Raw genomic sequence first — 24,015 nt, forward strand, 5'->3', positions numbered from 1 at the left:
AAGAACCTGGCATCCAGACCCTGGACAAGATACTTTCAGACATTAGTCTGCTATCTTCTTGGTCAGCCAGCTTTCCCAATAAAGTCATATTCCTTGCTTGAACACCTTGTCTCTCAGATTCATTGGCCTGTCATGTGGCGAACAGAGCGAGCTTGGACTCTGTAACATTATGTCCTCTAGGGGTCAAGGTGTTAAGGGTGAATTTAAGGTATTTTCTTGATCACCAAAGCAGAGAGCTTTAAGTACAGTGAAGTTTTATTTAAGCAAGAGGGAGAGCAGGTAGGCATGTGGGGAGCTGCTGTTCTGGGTTTCTTTTGAAGCTGGTTATGAGAGGCATATAAATGAAGGGATGGACTATGTCAGGCGAGTGTATGCTCCTCAGTTCTGTCTCGTCACAACAAAGATTTGGAATGACGGACATTAAAGCCCTTGGTGCGTCATAGCTCCCAGGTCTTGGACAAACCATGTTATAGCTCTTAGACAAATCAGTGTTACAGCTCTATTTTATTTAGAAGATAGCGGGAGAATCTACCCTCGAAGCGTGAGAGCATGCCAACCCAAAGACTCAAAGAGAGTGGAGGAGTGTGCCAACGAGTGAGGTGGGGGGTGGGGGTGGGAGGTGGGGGGTGGTGAAAGAGAGAGAGCAAGGTAAAGAGCACACACATGCGGTGGGGAGAGAGAGAAAAGGGCTTTGGCTCCTCCTTTTATATGTTTTTTCCTCCCCCTGGGCCTGCCCTATGTAAATTGGGTTAGCCAGGAGTGCTGTTTGTTCTACCTGAGGTCCTTACTCCAGTCCTTGGACCTTCCTTTGACCTTCCTTTGTTCTATTTTCGTGGGCTTTTCCCTTTCTTGTCTTTTAGCCACGGCCATTTTGGACTCCTGTTTCCTATTCTAACTACCTACAGACTATTAAGCAGCAGCAGCAGCATCAGACTATTTACTGGGGAAGGAGGAGTTTGGGGGTCATCTTCCTTGATTTTCATCCCAGCTCCACAGTCTCGAGGGGAGAAGGGATTTTCATCCTCATTTAGCTTAGATCAGAAGTGTCTGGGTGTTGCAGAAACCAGTACTTGAGAAACCAAGCACCACACTCGGACAGTTGGAGAACTCAGGTTTATTATGCCAAAGGGCCCAGAGGAGTTAACACTCTAAGCTTTGAGCCCTGAACAAAGAGGTTACAGAGTTCTTTTTTTTTTTTTTTTACAGAGTTCTTATAGACAGACTATAGTGGGCAACACTAGCTGCTAATAGGCTGGTTTAAACTAAGGGGTTTCGAGTGAGTGGGAACAGCAGTCAAGATGGGGAGGGGGATGCATGATTAAGCAGGTTCGCAGGGGCTGGGCAATTGCAAAGAGTAGGACAACGGTGAGATCAGCTCCAGTTTCTAGTATCCTAAGTCCCCACTTTCTGAGACTACGTGACCTATGTGACCCAGACTTTGCAAGGGGCAAGCTGAGTTACAGAGGCAGAACGAGCAGGTTATGTAAAATTTTAACTTTTCCTCTTCATGGGGGCTTCCCTGGTGGCTCAGTGGTAAAAAAAAATCCACCTGCCAATGTAGGGGACATGGGTTTAATCTGTGGTACTGTTGCAGGCAGGGGAACCCCTTCCAGGGCCCGAGAGTGGGGTCTTGTCTAACACTTGGAAATGAATTGTCCATGGAGACATTCATGCTGACAAAGCAAGAGACTTTATTGGGAAGGGGCACCCAAGTGGAGAGCAGCAGGATAAGGGAACCCAGGAGAACTGCTCTGCCACTGACCCACAGTCTCAGGTTTTATGGTGATGGAATTAGCTTCCAGGTTGTGTTTGGCCAATCACTCTGACTCAGGATCCTTACTGGCAGCGCACTCATTGCTTAGCCAAGATGGTTGCCAGCAAGAATAATTCTGGGAGGTGGAAGGACATTTGGTGTTTCCTTTTGACCTTTCCCAAACTCTTCTGATTGGTGGTGGCTTCAGTTCAGTTCAGTTCAGTTCAGTCGCTCAGTCGTGTCCGACTCTTTGCGACCCCATGAATCGCAGCACACCAAGCCTCCCGGTCCATCACCAACTCCTGGAGTTCACGCAGACTCACATCCATCAAGTCAGTGATGTCATCCAGCCATCTCATCCTCTGTCGTCCCCTTCTCCTCCTGCCCACAATTCCTCCCAGCATCAGAATCTTTTCCAATGAGTCAACTCTTCACATGAGGTGGCCAAAGTACTGGAGTTTCAGCTTTAGCATCATTCCTTCCAAAGAAATCCCAGGGCTGATCTCCTTCAGAATGAACTGGTTGGATCTCCTTGCAGTCCAAGGGGCTCTCAAGAGTCTTCTCCAACACCACAGTTCAAAAGCACCAATTCTTCTGTGCTCAGCTTTCTTCACAGTCCAACTCTTACATTCATACATGACCACAGGAAAAACCATAGCCTTGACTAGACAGACCTTTGTTGGCAAAGTAATGTCTCTGGCTTTTGAATATGCTATCTAGGTTGGTCATAACTTTTCTTCCAAGGAGTAAGCGTCTTTTAATTTCATGGCTGCAGTCACCGTCTGTAGTGATTTTGGAGCCCACAAAAATAAAGTCTGACACTGTTTCCACTGTTTCCCCATCTATTTGCCATGAAGTAATGGGACCAGATGCCATGATCTTCGTTTTCTGAATGTTGAGTTTTAAGCCAACTTTTTTACTCTCCTCTTTCACCTTCATCAAGAGGCTTTTTAGTTCCTCTTCACTTTCTGCCATAAGGGTGGTGTCATCTGCATATCTGAGGTTATTGATATTTCTCCCGGCAATCTTGATTCCAGGTTGTGCTTCTTCCAGCCCAGTGTTTCTCATGATGTACTCTGCATATAAGTTAAATAAGCAGGGTGACAATATACAGCCTTGACGTACTCCTTTTCCTATTTGGAATCAGTCTGTTGTTCCATGTCCAGTTCTAACTGTTGCTTCCTGACCCACATACAAATTTCTTACTAGATCTATATTCCTTCCCAGGCCCTTCTGTCATAACATAACTCACGTTATAACATAACTCAGGTTACTACAGTACCTGGCCAGGTTGGGTGGTTTCAGTCAGTGTGCTTCCCCTAAAAGTCCGGGAAGACCCACATGCTATGGGACAACTAAGCCTAAGAGAAACTACTGCAGTGAGAAACCCACGCACTGCAACTAGAGAGTGGCCCCTGCTCACTGCAGCAAGAGAAAGCACAAGCATGTGCACAGCAATGAAGATTCAGTGTAGCCAAAAATAAGTAAATCTTTTAAAAAAATCTGTTTTATTTGTGGGGTGGGGACAGAATCACTGGACTATGTAAGTCAGATGAGGTTCTTGGCTTTTATTCCTCACCTTTGGTCTGATCAAAAACCTGAAGGGTCAGTGTGTTGTCTCACTGCTCATTCCCCAATCAGATAAGGTTCAGGAAAATTAGTTTTCCTTGAGGAAAGGCCTAAGTTGTAGAGAAGGGAATGCTTTGTGTGTATATCAGAATGTATCCCCCACACACCATTTCCGGCATGGAGCGGGAGGCCATTGTTCTCACTCTTCACAGTGAGAACCTGCTTGGGCTCCTGGAGGAAAAATTAATAAATTTGGGGAGGCTCCAGAGGACTGGCTCCTCGAAGAGCTTTGAAATGTCAAGTTAATCTGTACTGTGTATCCAGCAAGTCTTCTATCATACTTTGTGTGTTCCTAGAAGTTGCTCGCTCCCATAGCTTCTGCTTTCAGTGATTTGCTATAGTCAGCTAACTCTTTTGTTTGGAGGGAATTGGTTTACCATATAACCTCAAATATCTTATGGAGGGAATTCCCTGGTGGTCCAGTGGTTAGGGTCCAATGGTTAGGCTCCACACTTCCACTGCTGAGGCCACAGGTTTTATCCCTATTTGGGGAACTAAGACTCTGTACGTGAACAGCGTGGCAAAATAAATAAATAAAAAACATTAGAGCCACTAGGTGCTTATGGATTACATGCACTCACAGCCAAATTTAATACCGTTAGATCTCAGGCATAAGTATGTGGTCAGAAAGTCCAGTAGGTATATTGCCCCTAGCAGTGAAATGAGCCTCTGCAGATTGATGTTAATATGTGAAGAGTAAGAGTGGCATTGATTTGTACTTGCATATTGCAGGCTTCCTCGATGGCTCAGTGGGTAAAGAATCTGCCTGCAATGCAGGAGACACAGATTTTATCCCTAGGTTGGGAAGATGCCCTGGAGGAGGAAGATGGTAACCCATTCCAGTATTCCTGCCTGAAAAACCTTATAGACAGAGGAGCCTGGTGGGCTACAATCCATGGGGTCACAAAGAGTCGAACATGACTGAGCAACTAATATACTGTAAGGCAAGTTAACTTTATAGAGTTCTTTATGCCTGAGGAGGAAACCTTGAATAAAGAGTTGTTGTTATTGGTAGAATCAGACAGGTATATTGTGGGCAATAGCCAAAGGATCTCTAACAGTGGAATTGATGCTTTTGAACTGTGGTGCTGGAGAAGACTTTTTAGAGTCCCTTGGATTGCAAAGAGATCAAACCAGTCAATTCTAAAAGAAATCAGTCCTGAATATTCATTGGAAGGACTGTTGCTGAAGCTCCAGTACTTTGGCCACCTGATGCGAAGAGCCAACTCGTTAGAAAAGACCCTGATGCTGGGAAAGATTGAAGGCAGGTGAAGGGGATGATAGAGGATGAGATGGCTGGATGGCATCACCGACTCAATGGACATGAGTTTGAGCAAACTCTGGGAGATGGTAAAGGACAGGGAAGCCTAGCATTCTGCAGTCCATGGGGTTACAAAGAGTTGGACACGACTGAGCAACTGAACTGACTGACTGATGTGTTTGTTTAGCTGTGCTGAATATTAGTTGTGGCACGTGGGATCTATCTCTTAGACTAGGGATTAAACCTGGGTCCCCTGCATTGAGAGCACAGAGTCTTACCACTGGACCACCAGGGAAGTCCTGAGTTTGATTCTTGGCAAGGAAATTCTCTGCTAGCATGATTGATTAGTTTGACTAATCCATCTGATTCCTGGGTCGTCTGTCATCCCAGAAGGCCTGTTTGCTCTAGAGACAAAATGCAGCGTCTTTGCAGTGGACCCCATCAGGTGCAGTGGCAGCACGCTGTATGTGAACACTCTGGTCAGCCGTGTGATCCCAAGTGACTCCCAAAATCGCCAATGTGTCTAGAAAAGAAATGACCTACTCCAGAACAGATAGCATCCATCATAGGAGAGGTCAACACACTTCCTCCTCTAGGTGGGATATACCAGAAGCACCGTGTTTAGCTCTATTCTATAAATACCAATATATATTCAAAGAGAAGGCCTCTAGTTAGAAAGCTTGAGAGATCCTGCATTTATGACCCAATGCCAAATGGAAAGCTGACTTTAAGGGATCATCAGCTCAGACACTGGGAAGTGGAAGGTCCTCCATTACAAATAAACTGTCAGTTGCCAGCAGTGGCATCAGTAACTGTGTTCAGTAACAGCTGAGAATAGTTTCTGGCATAAGAATGCTTTGGATAGTACTTCTCTGCTGGCTTGGTGGTAAAGAATCTGTCTGCCTCCAATTCAGGCGATGGGTTCGATCCCTGGTCCAGGAAGACCCTATATGCTGCAGAGCAACTAAGCCCATGAGCCACAATTATTGAGCCTGTGTTCCAGAGCCTGAAAACCACAACTACTGAAGCCCGTGCATCGTAAAGCCCATGCTCTGAAACAAGAGAAGCCACTGCAATGAGAAGCTGGTGCAACACAATTACAGTAGCCCCCAGGTCGCTGCAACTAGAGAAAGCCTGCATGCAGCAGCAACGACCCGGCACAGCCAAAATAATTTAAAAAAATATAGCCACAAAAACGGAGTTTCCCCAGGGTGGAAAACAACAGGGAAAGAAAGAGCTGCTGTAACTGGGAGTACAAGGGGTCCCCCAGAGGAAGACACAGCTCAACAGCTCTGCCTTAACCATGGCCTCCCCTCCCTCCCTCAGGTGGGCAGGAGTCCCTGTCCCCCACCTATTTTCCCTGTAGGTAAGTGTCATCAAGAATCTGTAAGTTGCTTCAAGTGTGAGAACACGGCTCATTCAGGACTCCCTCCCTCTCCATTATCCTTCTAGTTTCCACACACTGGACCAGTCTGAGGAGCTCCCTGGGACCGGGCAGTGGAGGAGCAGCTTGGTGCCCTGACCACCCAGTGTCTTGCTCTGGCAACGGGAAGCCACCCTTGTCCTTGTCCCAAGGTTATGAGACTTTGTCCTTTGCTTTGATGTCACATGATTGGAATAGGGTCCCAAAGCCCATGTGATTACTTCCCCAACATCATTTTCTGGTATCTGCAGGATCCTTCTTCTTGCAGGTAGGGGAAGAGGGCTCCAGGGCTGGCCAGGAACATTTCCTGAAGGAAAGTGGGAGCTTCTGATTCTAAGGCCCTGGTCTAGGTCTCTCTCCCAAACCCCAACCCTAAGGGTCAGGCCTTGGGCCAAATCTGCCATAGTGGGGGTGGGGGTGGGGTTCTGCTAAATTTTCTGACTAAACAAGCAGTAAAAGGTTCTAGGCTGACACTGTTTTGAGGACCCTTTCTGCTCTCCTTTGGGTCTCCTTGTCTCCAGGTGCAGGAAGAACCAGCACCACCTTCCTTCCTCTCAGGCTTGTCCACGTGTCCTGAGGGACTCATGACCAGAGCCCAGGATGGCCTGGTGGGAAGGTTTCTGCTGCTTCTGCATGAAGCCTGGCTCCACAGGCCTCATTCTCACCAGAACCCTGCAGTTCCTCGCTAGAAATGCTGCACCCCCCAATCACCCCCTCCTCCCTTTTCTGTAGAGGCAAATAAGTCTAAGCAGGGTTCATCTGTGTGCATCAGAGCCAGTCTGAAGTCATTATGTGCTTTCTGGTCTCCAGTGTCAGTGTGTTAGGAGCAAGAGATGATTGCAAAACTTGCTCCTTAGGGGTATCAGGCCAGACTCAACTTTGGAGGAGGGCAAGATTGAGAAGGAACCAGTTCACCACAGGATCTGTTTCAGGTTTCTTACCAGCCCTTCCTGTTTGAGGCTGGTTTTGGGGGATCAATAGGCCACCAGGTCTGGTAATGCCAGTTCAGTCTAGTGTCTGCCTGCTGGTAACTACAGCCAAACCCCAGGGTGGTTGGCTGGAGGGTCCAAGATGTCTTGGAGCTGGTGGGTGGGGCTGAAGTCTAAGGGGTCCTGGAGTTAATGCTAGATCACTGGTGGGTAGAGCCAGATCCTGGGGTCTTTCACTGCTGTAAGCTGGGGGTCTCAGAGCTGGTGTCAGCCCACTGGTGAACAGGGCTTATTTCTGTCACAGATGGCTACAAGGCCTGTGGGTGTTAGTCAGTTGTGTCTGACTTTGTGACCCCATGGACTGTAGCCCACTGTAGCCATGCTCCTCTGTCCATGGAATTCTCCAGGCAAAAACACTGAAATGGGTTGCCATTCCCTTCTCCAGGGTATTTTCCCAACACAGAAGATCAAACCTGGGTCTTCCACATTGCAGGCTAATTTCTTACTGTTTGAGCCACTGGGGAAGCCCAAAAAGGTCGAAGGTATCCCAAAGCTGATATTGCCCCACTGGTAATCGGGGTTGGGCCCCGACAACTGGCTGTGGTGCTACAGGGGCCCCAGGACAATTGGGGGCTCAAAATGTCTTCAGGCAGCTGGTCATATGGTGCGTGAGGCTGTGACCTTGCCTGGTTAGCTGTCTGGCCTGAGGCATCCCAATACTGGTGCCAACAGGCTGATGAGTAGCACAGGTCTCTCACACTAATAAACTAGGACCAGCACCATTGTCCTTGTGGTAGAACGAGCTTTCCAAAATGGCTGTCATCAGTGTCTGTGTCCCAAGGATAAGCATCAGTTGCCTCCTGTTTCTCCAACAGTCTCCAAAATTAGCAGGTGGGTCAGACTTATGCCCCTTTCAAATTACCGCTTTTCCCCTGAGCATGTGAGATTTTATGTGCACCCCTTAAGAATGAGTCTCTTAATTCTTCCCTACAGCCCCCTTACTCTCCTGTAAGTAAGCCCTGCAGTCTTCAAAGCCAAATGTTTTGGGGGCTCATCTACTCAGTGCAGGACACTAGGCTTGGGACTAAGATGGGGGCAGGGGTTGGACCCCCTTGCTCCTTGGGACAACTTCTGCAATTATGACTATCCTCCTGTTGTGGGTCATGGGTCTTGACTATAACTTTTATTTACCCTTCCTACTGGTCTCACTGTGGGTCCTTCTTCCTCTCTTCACCTGTAGATCTTTTCTGCTAGTGTTCAGGTCTTTCTCATCAATAGTTGTTTGGCAAATAGTTGTAATTTTTCAGCGATCAATGCAAAGAAATAGAGGAAAACAACAGAATGGGAAAGACTAGAGATCTCTTCAAGAAAATCAGAGATACCAAAGGACCATTTCATGCAAAGAGAGCTCGATAAAGGACAGAGATGGTATGGACCTAACAGAAGCAGAAGATATTAAGAAGAGGTGGCAAGAATACACAGAAGAACTGTACAAAAAAGATCTTCATGACCCAGATAATCACGATGGTGTCATCACTGACCTAGAGCCAGACATCCTGGAATGTGAAGTCAAGTGGGCCTTAGAAAGCATCACTACAAACAAAGCTAGTGGAGGTGATGGAATTCCAGTGGAGCTATTCCAAATCCTGAAAGATGATATGTGAAAGTGCTGCACTCAATATGCCAGCAAATTTGGAAAACTCAGCAGTGGCCACAGGACTGGAAAAGGTCAGTTTTCATTCCAATCCCAAAGAAAGGCAATGCCAAAGAATGCTCAAACTACCACACAATTGCACTCATCTCATACGCTAGTAAAGTAATGCTCAAAATTCTCCAAGCCAGGCTTCAGCAATACGTGAACCGTGAACTTCCAGATGTTCAAGCTGGTTTTAGAAAAGGCAGAGGAACCAGAGATCAAATTGCCAACATCCGCTGGATCATGGAAAAAGCAAGAATGTTCCAGAAAAACATCTCTTTCTGCTTTATTGACTATGCCACAGCCTTTGACTGTGTGGATCACAATAAACTGTGGAAAATTCTGAAAGAGATGGGAATACCAGACCACCTGATCTGCCTCTTGAGAAATTTGTATGCAGGTCAGGAAGCAACAGTTAGAACTGGACATGGAACAACAGACTGGTTCCAAATAGGAAAAGGAGTATGTCAAGGCTGTATATTGTCACCCTGCTTATTTAACTTATATGCAGAGTACATCATGAGAAACGCGGGACTGGAAGAAACACAAACTGGAATCAAGATTGCCGGGAGAAATATCAATAACCTCAGATATGCAGATGACACCACCCTTATGGCAGAAAGTGAAGAGGAACTCAAAAGCCTCTTGATGAAAGTGAAAGTGGAGAGTGAAAAACTTGGCTTAAAGCTCAACATTCAGAAAACGAAGATCATGGCATCCAGTCCCACCACTTCCTGGGAAATAGATGGGGAAACAGTGGAAACAGTGTCAGACTTTATTTTTGGGGGCTCCAAAATCACTACAGATGGTGATTGCAGCCATGAAATTAAAAGACGCTTACTCCTTGGAAGGAAAGTTATGACCAACCTAGATAGCATATTCAAAAGCAGAGACATTACTTTGCCAACAAAGGTTCATCTAGTCAAGGCTATGGTTTTTCCTGTGGTCATGTATGGATGTGAGAGTTGGACTGTGAAGAAGGCTGAGTGCAGAAGAATTGATGCCTTTGAACTGCGGTGTTGGAGAAGACTCTTGAGAGTCCCTTGGACTGCAAGGACATTCAACCAGTCCATTCTGAAGGAGATCAGCCCTGGGATTTCTTTGGAAGGAATGATGCTAAAGCTGAAACTCCAGTACTTTGGCCACCTCATGCGAAGAGTTGACTCATTGGAAAAGACTCTGATGCTGGGAGGGATTGGGGGCAGGAGGAGAAGGGGACGACAGAGGACAAGATGGCTGGATGGCATCACTGACTCGATGGATGTGAGTCTGAGTGAACTCCAGGAGTTGGTGATGGACAGGGAGGCCTGGCGTGCTGCAATTCAATGGGGTCGCAAAGAGTCGGACACGACTGAGTGACTGATCTGATCTGATGGGAGAAGGTGAGCTCAGGGTCTTCCTACTCTATCATCTTGGACTCTTCAGTTTTCAGGATATTCTTGACTGGCAGAGCAAAAAATGAGCAAAGTAGGCTTGAAGCAAATGCCTGTAAAAGCCCTATGCTTCTTGTCTCTTTCCATACAGGTGGCTCCAAATCTACCTAATACTATTTCACTTTGCATTTCAAGTTACCTGTCTATTCAGGTTTGGTGAATTCTAACATGGGACCATAAAAGCAACAGAGTCTAGAGACTGTAGTTCACATTACTCACATTGACAAAACAGTTAAAAAGAGTCATCTCCAACTCTAGATTTTATTGTCATCACACAGGTCTCTCAATATTCCAGAGCCCAAATCCTAGCCAGAAGGAATGACGAATAACAAAGGACAAAAGATGAAAAGAATAATTCACATGAGACTACATGAGGAACTCTGCATACTTACAAATACATGCCCAACTCTTTATTACATTTCTGTTAGGAAGGAAATGGAACAAAGCTCTTAAGCCAATGAAAAATTTGAATATAATGTAAAAGGGATGTTGAGTACTTGCCACAAGAAACAAGTACCAAAATGTCATTTTTTTGTGTTCCCTTATTTACACAAAAATTACAAAATTATTTAAAAATGAAACCTACTTGTATATTAGAAATACACTTCAAATCACCCATGGATCAGAGTCTTAACAGTAAAAATAAAAAAATTTAACTGATAAAAGGTTAAATTACTTATTAAACTTAGGAATGACAGCCTAAAGAGTATCTACAGAATTATTTTACCTCAATATTTACTTGCAAAAATAAGTAGAATTCCATACTTCAGAGAATAACTTTAAGAGTATGCCACTGGTAGGGAAAATGTATGTTTAAAGTTTATAACATTTCCTCCATATTGTAACTTTGAGAGCATTCTACATGAATTTGCAGAGGCTTACCCATATTACTTACATTAACATGAGTTTTTTCCAGTGCAGTTTTCATATTACTATAAAGATATTTGTTTCAAATTAATAGTTTTACTTTTCATTTCAGTTATATGGTATCTATCCAGTGTACATTCTTACATGGTTTTAAGAATGTAAGGCAAATTAAGGTTTCCATATATTGTTTGCATTTAACAGAATTCTCTCTAGAGGGAGTTCTTTCCCAAGAATATGAGAGAAAATCCCCCAATTTCTCACATTTACATGATGTGCATCATCTTGCATTCTTAAAATGTCATGTGACAAAGGCATTCTAATATTCCTTACGTTCAGTTTGTTAAGAGTTCTTTCATGCATTTGAACATAACAGGAATTGCTGAAGGCTTTACCATATTTTTTTTGCATTCAAAGTAGTTCTCTACAGTGTGAATTCCTTTCTGTATTTAGAATGAACTGAGACAACTGAAAGTTCTCCTATATTTCTTAAATTCATAGGCCTACTTTCCATTATGAATGGTCTCATGGTTTTGAAGAGAACTGGGACCACTGAAGGCTTTCCTATAATTTTTACATTCATGTGGTTTCTTACCACTGTGAGTTCTGACTTCATAATGAACTGAAAAAATTGAGGGTTTTCCTACATTTCTTAGATTATCCAGTGTGCTTCACCACATATCTTGAAAATTTGGTGATAGAACTAAAGGCTTTCCCACTTTCTTACATTCATAGGGTTACTCTCCAATATGAGTTCTTTCATGGTTTTGTAAAGAATGAACTCGACTGAAGGCTTTACTACAGTTCTTACATTCAAACGGCTTCTCTCCAGTGTGTGTTCTTTCATGGTTTTGTAATCAACTGGGACAACCGAAGGCTTTCCCATATTTCTTACACAAATAAGGTCTGACTCCAGTGTGCTTTATCATGTGTAAATGAAATTTTGAGGGAAAAGTGAAGGCTTTCCCACATTCCTTACATTCATAGGGTTTCTCTCCAGTATGAGTTCTTTCATAACTTCAAAGGGAACTGAAATAAATGATGGCTTTACTACATTGTTTACACTGATAGGATTTCTTCCCAGTATAACTCCTTTTGTGTTTTTACAGGAAACTGGGATAACTAAAGGCTTTACCACACTCCTTACATATATGAGGTTTCTCTCCAGTATGAGTTCTTTCATGTTTTTGAAGGGACCTAGGAGTACTGGAGGCTTTATAACGTTCCTTACACTCAACGGGTTTTTCTACACTGTGAATCCTTTCATGACTTTAAAAGTAACTGGAACAATCAAAGATTTTCCCACACTCCTTACATTTATAAGGTCTGTCTCTAGTGTGCTTCATTACATGTCTTTGAAATTTGGTGAGAGAACTGAAGGCTTTTCCACATTCCTTATATTCATAAGGTTTCTCTCCACTATGACTTCTTTCATGTTTTTGACAGGAATTTGGACTACTGAAGGCTTTACCACATTTTTTACATCCATAGGGCTCTTCTCCACTGGTCTCCTTTCATGGCTTTGAAAGGATCTGGAAAAACTGAAGGCTTTACTACATTGCTTACACATACAGGGTTTCTCTCCACTATGACTTTTTTCATGTCTGTGAATGGAAGTAGGCCAATTGAAAGTTTTCCCACATTGTTTACATTTATAAGGCTTCTCTCCTGTGTGAGTCCTTACATGTATTTGAAATGAACTGGGAGTAACGAATGCTTTCTCACATTCTTTATATTTATAAGGTCCATCTCCAGAGTGTCTTATCATGTCTGCTCTAAGGCTTGAGAGAAAAATAAAGCCTTTTCCACACTCCTTATATTTGTAAGGTTTCTCTCCAGTACGATTTCTTTCATGTTTTTGAAGAGAACTGGAATAACTGAATGCTTTACTACATGTTTTACATGTGTAGAATTTCTCTCCATTGTGATTTCTTTCATGGTTTTGCAATCCTACAGGAGAAACAAAAGCTTTAACACATTACTTACATTCATAGGGTTTCTCTCCTGTGTGAGTCCTTTCATGTATTTGAAAAGTTTGAAGATATCTAAAGGTTTTTCCACATTGTTTACATGGATAGGGTGCGGGGAGCGAGCTCCGCCCCTGGCAAAGGTCATGAAGGAGGCTTGGCATACGCAAAGGCGGGATCAAGCCTCAGGAGTCTCCCTGGAAATTCTCGAGCAATCTACCCCCCCAAACCAGAGTCTGCCTACTTTCTGCTTTGTGCTTTCACCTACACCTCTGACTTTACGGGGGGCTGTCCCCCACTACCTCTCTGAAAAGAGTTAGCTTACAGCTCCAGTTAATAATTCCTGGGTGTGACAGTGTTTCAACCTACAAACTCCCTTGGAAGTCCTCTAGCCTGCCTGAATAGGTTTTTCCGGCCACATGTGATTGCTCAGAGCCTCCAAACTGTGAGAGGCATGAGATGTTCTAAACTGTCTAAATACAGATTCCTTTGAGCAGTCAAAAGATTGATTAGAAATTGTATTGGTGAAGGGATTTTCACTTGTTGGGCCAATATTTGCTGCTAAGTCTCCATATCCCTTACCTGCTGTGTCCCTGGCAGTGTATTGATTAATATAATTGGTGTAAGTAGTAGCTTTAATGTTTGTAATCTGGGACCCTTGAGTTAATTCTTTTTCTTGTTATAGCCCACCACACCTTTGCTCTGTAGGAATGCAACTTTATCTAATGCTTTTTGGAGGCTGGCGCCTGACTTTAGAATAATCACCTTTAGAGAAAAAGGCCTCTGGGCCAGAAGATGATGCAAATCACCTAAACTTTTGCATATGATAAGTTTGCAGGAAGAAAGCCTGGCTTACTGCATGACTCTACCCCTTCCCCCATTATCCTCTATGCATAACTTAAGGTATAAAAACTACTTTGGAAAATAAAGTGCGGGCCTTGTTCACCTTGTTCACCGAAACTTGGTCTCACCATGTCGTTCTTTCTCTTACCTTCTGGCTGAATTATTCAGCCTCTTTTCTCCACTGAATTTCCTCACTGAGCTATCCTCATTCTATTACTCTTTATATCCTTAATTAAGGTTTAATTAAGCAATTGTTTCCTGATCCTCGCCGACGCCGTCCCCGCTTCGAATTCCCTGGATCCACCGGGGCTGGACCCCGGCAATAGGGTTTCTCTCCCATGTGGGTTTTTTCATGTATTTGTAGTGAAAATCTTAAAAAACTAAAGATTTTCCCATTTCCTTACATTTATAAGGCACATCTCCAGCATGCGTTATCATGTGGCTTCATAAGGTTGTAAGCTACTTAAAGAGTTTCCCACATTCCTTACATTTATAAGGAGTATCTTCTGTGTGGGTTATCATGTGTCTTTGAAAGGTTGTGAACCACATAAAGGATCTCCCACATTCTTTACATAGGGCTTTTCTCCTATATGAATCCTTTTATGGATTTGAAAGGAAGTGTGAAAACGAAATGCTTTCCCACATTTCTTACATTTATAGTTTTCCTGTCCATTGTATTTCATTTGTGTTTTTCAAAACACTGAAGATAACTGAAGGGTCTACTACATTCCTTACATTTATATGGCTTCTCTTCATATTTCTGGTACTCATCTAGTTTGTGTCCATTATGACGGCTGATATGCCTATTAAGGAATAGATGATGCATAAAGACTTTCCCACATGCACTGCATTCAGATGGTTTCACTCTAGTAGTTTTCTTGTTCACACTGAATTTTGGAAATAAGGCTGTGGTTTCCTGCATGCTGACTACCCTCTTTACTTGCACAGAATCTATCACATGACTCCTATAAAAAATGGGGATCATACTAGTAATGATTTCTTTACTAACAATTTAATATTTATTAGCAGGATACTTCGGAGAAGGCAATGGCACCCCACTCCAGTACTCCTGCCTGGAAAATCCCATGGATGGAGGAGCCTGGTAGGCTGCAGTCCATGGGGTCGCTACCAGTTGGATACGACTGAGCGACTTCACTTTCACTTTTCACTTTCATGCATTGGAGAAGGAAATGGCAACCCACTCCAGTGTTCTTGCCTGGAGAATCCCAGGGATGGGAAAGCCTGGTGGGCTGTCATCTATGGGGTCACACAGAGTCGGACACGACTGAAGTGACTTAGCAGCAGCAGCAGCAGCAGGATACTTGAACTACACTGTTAGGATTTATAGCAAAAGTATAGGTTATCTCCCTTGTCTGAATGGCTTTAAATTGAAAAAGGAATGCCCTGCAAGATTTCACTCTTGGAATTACCAAAAGTGACATTCACATATAGGGCTTGTTAAATACTGTTTTCAAGAGAACTATTTTCCAAATGCTGGACATCTATGTCCCATATTATAAAGGATCTGGAGAAAATTTTTTCAGAGAATAAGTAAATGTGAAGCAGGCATCATGTGTTTAGGCCACTTCTTGTAAAATTTTATCACAAACGAGGAGCCACATATGAGGCACTACTTTCTGTTCTGGGTGTGACTTACCTTAGTTTTCTCCCCTGGTTTTTGTACTGATCTTCAATGTCATGATTCTTCCCTTTCCCCCCTAAATTGCAGATGAAGAAAAATGATTCCAAAATATTAGAAATTATACAGAAATCATTAGATTCTACATTCATTGTTGGCTGTGAACAGGTCTACTTTATTTGCCAACATCCTCCCTTTCACATAGACATCAATGAGTAAGAAACATTTGTTCTTTAATTGACAAAGTAAAGGAAAGCTGTCATCCTCACCTATTGAGGCCAGGTTTCTGAAGGTTTCTCACATCACATCTCTGTAGAGTTTTTTCTATAAAGGATTCAGTAAAGCCCACTCCTCTGGGCTGAAATTCATAGTCACATCTTCAATAGCCTAAAACTAAGTCCTAAAACATCCCAAATATGTGTATAGCAGGATGTGTGACACTGATGGGACTAGACATCTATCTATACACCATTTATATGAATAGGTTATGTATGATTCTGTCATCTCCAAACATTTATTTTATGACTTGATCATCAGGAATTTACTCTGTCTATACGTCCTCACAAATTTAGCAGCATAATGAACATGGACATATTTACTCTGATCACATTACATCTTATTTCTCACTAACAACAGGGTCCAGAATATGCGGAGAAGTGAGAGACATGCTATATAAATGAAGCAAATGTTACAATTTTAAGACCATCAATACCTTGTCAGGAAAAACTTCCATATTCTTCACTTTACTCACCATTTATAGCACTTATGAGGCAGAGGGTCAAATCTGCACAAGGTTTTATGAATAATAACATAGTGCTGAACTGGAAGCTTTTACTTCTATTCCCAGCACCAAACAAGAGAGTCCAACAAACCTGTAAAACTTTTAATAGGATCCAGCTGGCCAATTTGGCCTTAAAGTATTCTAAGCCTTTAGAAGCAGTCAGATGTTGATGATGGAAAGAAAATATTCTTGTGGGGAAATATGCCTTTCACTTCTACAATATTTACTACAGACTCACTTTTTTCTCTCATATGATGCACTAGAAAGTCAAGGCTTTCCAGGTGGCTCAGTGGTAAAGAATCTGCCTGCCAATGTAGGAGACATGAGTTTGATCCCTGGTCCAGGAAGATCCCACATGCTGCCCAGAGCAACTGAGCCTGTGCACCACAACTCCTGAGCCTGTGCTCAAGAGCCTGGGAGCTGCAACTACTGAGACCATGTGTCACAACTACTGAAGCCCGCATGTCCTAGAGTCCATGCTCCACAAGAGAAGCCACCGCAATGAGAAGCCCATGTACTGCAGATAGAGAATAGCCCCCAGTCACTGCAACTAGAAAAAAGCCCGTGCAGCAATGAAGACCCAGCACAGCCAAAATGAATAAAATCTACCTATAGAAAGTTAATTGGCACTTACAGTTCAGACACTAGGAAGACAGTCTGAAAATCAAACCACAAAAGCCATGTGGCTCATGTACCTCAGGGCTGCTGAAAGGCACACACAGGCACACAGAGTGAGCTAATATGCTGACAAAGCTCTTTATGGCAGATTCAGAACACAAGTGCCCAGTGCCTATTCAACCCTGAGGAACAGAGTTGTAAACTGCAAGTGTGTTCATTAAAAATCCTAAGAGTTTGATGGTAAATCTGCCCTAAGTATTTATAAAACACGTAAAGGATTCAGAAATACTTTCCTCCTGAAGAATATAAAATCACCATTTTCAAATTGCAGGAGGAAGTTATTTCCTGACCAGCCACTCTAAAGGCTGCCCTGCCACAAGCTCCCACAAGGTATACGGAAAAAGGATAGTTTGAACCTTGGGTCTAAGAATCCCTTACATGATGACAGCACATGCTGCCAATAGTGTATAAAAGGTCTTATTATCTAAATAATTGATATATCTGAGCAGAGTGAGGCAAACGTCTCCAGCACTTTCATGAAATGGCTTCACAAAGCAAGGGAAAGTATCTGAACTTTTTAAAAACTGAAGTTAGGGGCTGGGTTAGGATGAGGGTTCACATACAAGAACAAGATCTTAAGAAGATAGAATCTCTTGCCACTAACAATGGAAGGAAGACTAAGGCTTTCCAATCACTTTGGATTGATGTGGGTAAAAGCAAAAAGAGGACAGGTAAGGATTTTTAAAGCAGTCAGCAATCAATCATCAAAAATTGAAGACAGAGACTTAACAGGTTAGAAGCTAGCATTTAAGGCACTCAGAAGCCATCATTCTTGGCCTCAAAGGAAAAAACTTAGATGAGCGAATTGAGTTCACAGGCAAAATACTCTCTCCAAAACTGGAAAAGAAGAAATAAAGATGGCATTTAAAAATAAACACCAAATATTCTGTTCTTAAGAAGGCCCATACTGAAAACAATCCATTTCACCAGAGGCTAACAGAAAGCCCCAAACACCAAAACCAAAACCCAAACAAGACAGGACACAAAATCTATAAACTGTAGAGTACCGGGTCCAGCCCCTGCAGGAGCCAGGGATTCCCTCGGGAGGACAGCGTAGGACAAAGAATAGATGAAGAGGTACAGAGATAAGGAAAGAATTTTGCAGTTAAGAAAACAGAGGAGAGAAAAGAGGCTGATATTCCTTGGTTTACGCAGAAAGCCAATAAAGCCCCAGCACGGGACTTGCTCTGTTCATGTAGGCCGCAGGCTCCCTCTCAAATAGCGGAAGGTGCCCCACCTAGGCACCTTCTCGAGTGGGTCTTAGAAGCCCAGGCAGGAAAGTGAACGCAGAGAGCCCCTGCACTCCAGGGAGATCAGCCTGAAAAGGAAAAGGAAAGAGAAAGAACGACATGGGGAGACCAAGGCCCGCACTTTATTTTCCAAAGTAGTATTTATACCTAAAATTGTGCATAGAGGATAATAGGGGAAGGGGTAGAGTCATGCAAGGTCAGCAGTCCTTGATCCTTATCGAAGCCAGGCTTTTTTTCTGCAAACTTATCATATGTAAAAGTTTTAGGTGATTTACATCATCTTCTGGCCAGGAGGCCTGTTAACATTTTATGACCCTTTCTTCAGAAAACTTATTTTTCTCTAAAGGTGATTATTCTAAAGTCAGGCGCCACCCTCCGAAAGCATTAGATTAAGTTGCATTCCTATAGGGCAAAAGTGTGGTGGGCTATAACAAGAAAAGAATTAACTCAAGGGTCCAAGGTTACAAACATTAAAGCTACTACTTACATTTCTATACACCAACTATATTAATCAATATAGTCTCAGGGACACAGTAGGTAAAGGATATGGAAACTTGGCAGCAAGCATTAGCTCAACAAAGAAATCCTCTACTAGTTCTCTTCTCTGAGAAGCTCTGCATTGTTAGAATATCTTAAGCTTCTCCTGCCTCTTGTGGTTGGGAGGCTGTGAATCTGAACAAACCTGTCCGGCAAGCTAGAAAGTCATCAGAGGGGTTTGAATTGAAACACTCCTGTTATGCCCAGGAGACTTATTAAGTAGAGTTTTAAGTTGATTTTCTTACAGAGAAAGGTGGTCAGGGATAGCCCCCCGTTAATGTCAGAAGAGTTGGTGAAAGTCGTAAAATAGTAAAACAGATTCTGGTTTTGGGGTAGATGCTCAGGCAGGCCCAGGGGGCACCCCTCGAGTTCTGGCTTGCCTTGCCCACCAGAACCCTCCCACATGACCTTGTCATGGGGTGGGGACTCCCGTGCAGGCAAGGCAGTAGAGCAGTGACAGAAGGTTTAAAATACACAAAATGGGAATATCTAAAAGAAAAGGTACACAGAAAGGAACAGAAAAAAAATGAGTAATAATCATTGAGATTTTCCTAAAATTAATGATTGATGGCATGCTGTAGATCCAAAAAGCTTAGAGAGCACTAACCATCAAAAATGCACACTAAGTCTATCATATTCTAACTTGGGAAATATCAAAGAGAAAGAGAATATATTGAAAAAAGCCAGATGGGAAAACCCACCTTACTTTTATAGGGGGAAAAAAAAAAAAAAAAGATTAGACTTAGATCAGACTTCTTTTCAGAAACCAAGCAGGAAGAGAGTAGAGTGAAATTTTTAAAGTTTTGAAAGGAAAAAAACACTCTCCTACTTTTCAAAACCAAAAGCTGGTCCTTAGAAAATATTAATTATAATAAAATTGATTGACATCTAGACAAGGTAACAGAAAAGGCAAAACAGAAATAATATCAGAAATGAAAGGAAGGAGAAATGAACATAAAAAGATTTGATACAATTCAACATCCATTTATGATAACAAACTAATAATAGAGGGAACTCTTTGTTTTGGAAAAAAATCAACAAGATACCTGCAGCTAACATCATGCTTAGATACAACACCAAAACTAAACAATCCATGAAAGGAAAAACCAGTAAGTGTCCCTTCATTAAAAGGAAAACTCCTGTGGTGGAGAAAGTGTTAAGAGAATGAAAATCACAGACTAGGAGAGTGTCTCTGTAATGTACATATCTGATAAATGACTAGTAATTTCAAATACACAAAGGATTCTTAAAACTCAACAGTAAAGAGATAAACAACTCAATTAAAAATGGGAAAAAGATCTGAATAGATGTCACACCAAACAAGATACACAGGTGGGAAATAAGCAATATGAAAACATGCTGAACATGTCTTTGGGGAATTATTAATATAAATAAAACAACAATAATATGTCACTACACACTTATTAAATGACTAAATTCAAAACACCAAACATTAGTGAAGATGAGTAGCTGCTGGTAATCCTCATTCCTCGGTGGTGGGAATGAAATTTGGTATGCCTACATTGGAAGATAAGAACTTCCCATGAATCCTTAACATACTCATACATATAGGAAGATCCAGCAATCTCTGCTCTTTGGTAGAGACATAAATTAGCTGAAACCTTCAGTACACACAAAAGCCTAACACGAATGTTTGTATGTGCTTTACTCATAATTGATAAGAGTTAGAGTTAAGAATGTCCTTCAAGAGTCGAATGGATAAACAATCAGTGTCATTACTACTATAAGAAGATGAAATATTGTTCAGTGAAAAAATGAAATGAGGTATCAAGCCATAAAAACACATGAAGGAACCTCAAAAGTACATCAGTAAGTGAAAGACGCCAATCTGACAAGGCAACATAAGATTCCAAGTAGATGATATTTTGGAAAAGACATTATTATGAGCCATAAAAATATCTTTGGTTCTGAAGGATTTGGGGTTTGGAGGAAGAGATGAATGAAAAGGTGAAGCATAAGGGATTTTGAGGGTAAAGAAATGATGGATACGTGTCATTAAACATTTACCAAAACCTATAGATCTTATAACCCCAAAAGATACCAATAATGAAAACTGTGGACTTTAATACATTAATACTGGCTTAGTAATTGTTATAATGTAATGCAGCAATACAAAACTTAAAAAAATAGTGCAAATAGAAGGGTTATATAGGAACTACTGAGGAAAAAAATTATAGAACCACCATATTCAACAGATAAAGGAATCCAAAGGGAAGAAAAGAAAATATTTGAATCAGCTGAGATAAGCAGACTGCTCCCCTACAGTTGAAAAGGAAAACCCACATTCAGAAAGTTAAATACGTTCTTAAAATCTGGTCTACAAACTTCCCTGGTGGTCTAGTGGTTAAGATTCTGCCTGCCAATGTAGGGGACATGAGTTCAATCCCTGGTCCTGGAAGATTCCACATGCTTCAAGGCAACTGAGCCCATATGCCACAACTCCTGAAGCTGCAACTAGAGAAAGCCCAAGTGCAGCCACGAAGACCTGGCACAGCCAAAATAAATACATAAAGTAATTTTAAAAATTGTGGTCCAGATACTCCCAACTGCCATAGAACCCTAAAAGTGAGTCAGTCTCTGGGGAAGAAGGGTATGGACCCCAAAAAGGCCACCCCCTCTTCCATTCTCACAAGCGAGGAATTTCTCAGCAGGTTTCAACCCCAAAGAACTCCCAAATTCCCAAACCCTTTGTCAAGGAAACAGAACACCAATCTCCACAGACTTCCCTGTGCACATATTACACGGAATGCACCATCATTATAAATGCAACACTTAGGCAAACCATGATTACAACTTCAGAAAGAGAATCATGAAATCTCCTCCATCCCCCTGTTCAGTCACTAAGTCATGTCCAACTATTTGCAACCCCATGGACTGCAGCATGGCTTCCCCGGCTTCCCTGTCCTTCACCATCTCCCAGAGTTTGCTCAAACTTATGTCTTTTGAGTCGGTGATGATATCTAACCATCTCATTCTCTGTCCCTGCCCTTCTCCTTTTGCCTTCAATCTTTCCCAGCATCAGGGTCTTTTCCAATGAATCGGTTCCTAGGAGGAATCAATGGGCCTTCACTTCTAACTCTCTTTATAGGCTCACAGTGGGGCTTAGTTTGGCTCACCCACCACAGGCCATACTCCCCACTGGAGTCACTTGGTACCATTATTATTACATTTTAATTATACAAACACACTGAACAATCCAGCAAATTCAATCAGTGTTCATGTGAAGAGGAAGAAGGAAAACTGAAATGCACTTGTATAATCAGAAAATCCTCAATGTATATTTCTTTCAGCAAAGAAGATGTTAGTTAATTATTATTTCCATGATAAGACTTGTTTTGTAATTAACTCTATTCGAACACTTCTGGTCTGCAAGTCTAAACTCTGGAATTTCTTTGGAAATCACCCAAAAGTAATGAACAGCCCTCTGAAACTTAACTACAGCCAGGTTAAGGGATGAAACCAGGATCTTAAATGAAATGTAATGATGAAATTCTTTTTTTCCCCTGAAATTAACCTTCTTCTTGCCTCTTTGTAAATGTTTTATACTGTCTTTCAAGCCTATTGAATAAATAAAAAATGTATTTACCCTTACTGAAAAATGGACACTTATAGCAATAAATCTTCTCAAGTCAACAAAAGCAGGGAGGGGCAAGGCAAGGACAGATCACCCAGGAAAGCTTCAAGAAAGGAATCTCCATCCAAAGGATTTCCATAGGATGACGGTGCCCAGGAAAGATCCTGAGATTAGAGGCTCAAAGATTTCATGCAACATAGTTCCAGGTGGTCATTCTCAGTTTTCCTCCCGTGTAATATATATATACACAAACAAAAAAAACGAGGTTTTAGTAAATACCCATCTGGGAACTTCCCTGGCGGTCCAAGGGCTAAGACTCTGCTCCAGAAGCAGGAGTCCCAGGGTTCGATCCCCGTTAACGGAACTAGATCCCACACACCACAAAGACTTGGGTGCAGCCAAAGAATTAAATGAGTACATATTTTAAAAATAAGTAATAAAATGTATTATTATTAAAAAATAGCCATCTGTGGCTCTACTGACAAAAGAATACATTAAAATACTGAGAAAATATGAAATGCACCACAGCAGGCAAACAGTAGAAAATGCTGTGAATCAGAGAGATCAGAAGATGGTGTTTGGAAATGCGAAGTGAAGTGAAAGTCGCTCAGTTCTGTCCGACTCTTTGCAACCCCATGGAATTCTCTAGGCCAGAAAACTGGAGTGGGTAGCCTTTCTCTTCTCCAGGCGAACTTCACAATCCAGGAATCGAACCCACGTATCCCGCATTGCAGGCGATTCTTTACCAGCTGAGCCACATTGGAAACCCTTGGAAATGCAGAAGGGATTTGGAAATTTAGGGATGTATTGGCAGCCCCAGGAAGTGCTACGCCGGTGAAACCGGGTTGTGGATTTAAGACCCTACTCCCTCAAATTTGAAAAACTCAAGAGAAATCGTATCCCGTTGGGGAGGGATTGGGGATCCCACACACCACAGCTCCTCCCTCGCATAAAGCCCAGACACCGAACCTAAAAAATTTCCTCGTGGTCATCGCACATTCTGGGGGAGACGCCGAGCTGCGGGTGAAGAGCTGCCCAGAGAGGCGGCGGGGTCGGGGCCGAGGTGGCCGCGTGAGGTGTCCCGTGAGAGGACAGGACGCCCGGGGTCCCGACTGCCGCTCCCTGCCCTCAACGCTGCGAGCCGGACCGGACAGGTCCGAGAGATGCCCCAGGGGTACTCGGGCCAGCAGATTCCGAAGTTGACTGCAGGGAAGCCCGGTCTCCGCCATGGCCAGGCCAGTTCCAGCCAGTCCCTTCTCTCCGTCTTCGCACTCGGAGACTCACACTCATCATTTCTACGTTTCTTCAGTCTCCCTAACCCCTTCCTATGACTCCCACGACCACTGCACTTCACAGAACAACAGAGCCCGTGGCCGACGAGAATTACCATTAAGCACCCTCGTTTCCGGAGCAAAGCCAGAGCGATTGGCTACTTCTCGCCGTAGTCCGTCGCCCCATCTACCGTCCCCAGTTACCTCCCTGATTGGACAACTTCCAAGGCCGCGCCCCCTCGTGCCTGAGTGACAGCGGGGCGGGAGGACGCTTGGCTTGTGCAAACCGGTTTCGGCCTTTGCCGGTAACTTGTCCCCGCGAATGTTTGAATTTAAATAGAACATTTTCCTTTTCTAAGGCTGACTGTAATCTCCCCTCAGCTTGGTCAGAATGCGAGGTCACAGGTGTGCATAGGGAATTCCTGATTCAGTTTCAAGATGAAGCAAGTATAGACAAGAGGGTGCC

At 42.9% G+C, this 24,015-nt stretch overlaps 1 long non-coding RNA gene and 2 pseudogenes across 1 annotated transcript; all 3 read right to left on the minus strand.

Moving 5' to 3' along the window:
* Positions 1 to 12,123: 12,123 nt before the first annotated feature.
* On the minus strand, positions 12,124 to 13,256 carry LOC147368466 (uncharacterized; annotated as a pseudogene).
* Positions 13,257 to 13,980: 724 nt separating this feature from the next.
* LOC147368467 (uncharacterized) lies at positions 13,981 to 17,289 on the minus strand (annotated as a pseudogene).
* A 5,410-nt stretch (positions 17,290 to 22,699) lies between these two features.
* LOC147368468 (uncharacterized) lies at positions 22,700 to 23,749 on the minus strand. Its single transcript, XR_015166679.1, has 2 exons — positions 23,248 to 23,749; positions 22,700 to 23,046 (listed from the first exon to the last, which is right to left on the minus strand). It is a non-coding gene; the product is annotated as an uncharacterized LOC147368468 (long non-coding RNA).
* Between the last annotated feature and the right edge of the window lie 266 nt (positions 23,750 to 24,015).

Source organism: Bos grunniens, chromosome 7 (assembly GCF_055505025.1).
Source record: "Bos grunniens cultivar Pamir isolate PY7600 chromosome 7, Bosgru_T2T1.0, whole genome shotgun sequence".
NCBI classification, from domain to species: domain Eukaryota; kingdom Metazoa; phylum Chordata; class Mammalia; order Artiodactyla; family Bovidae; genus Bos; species Bos grunniens.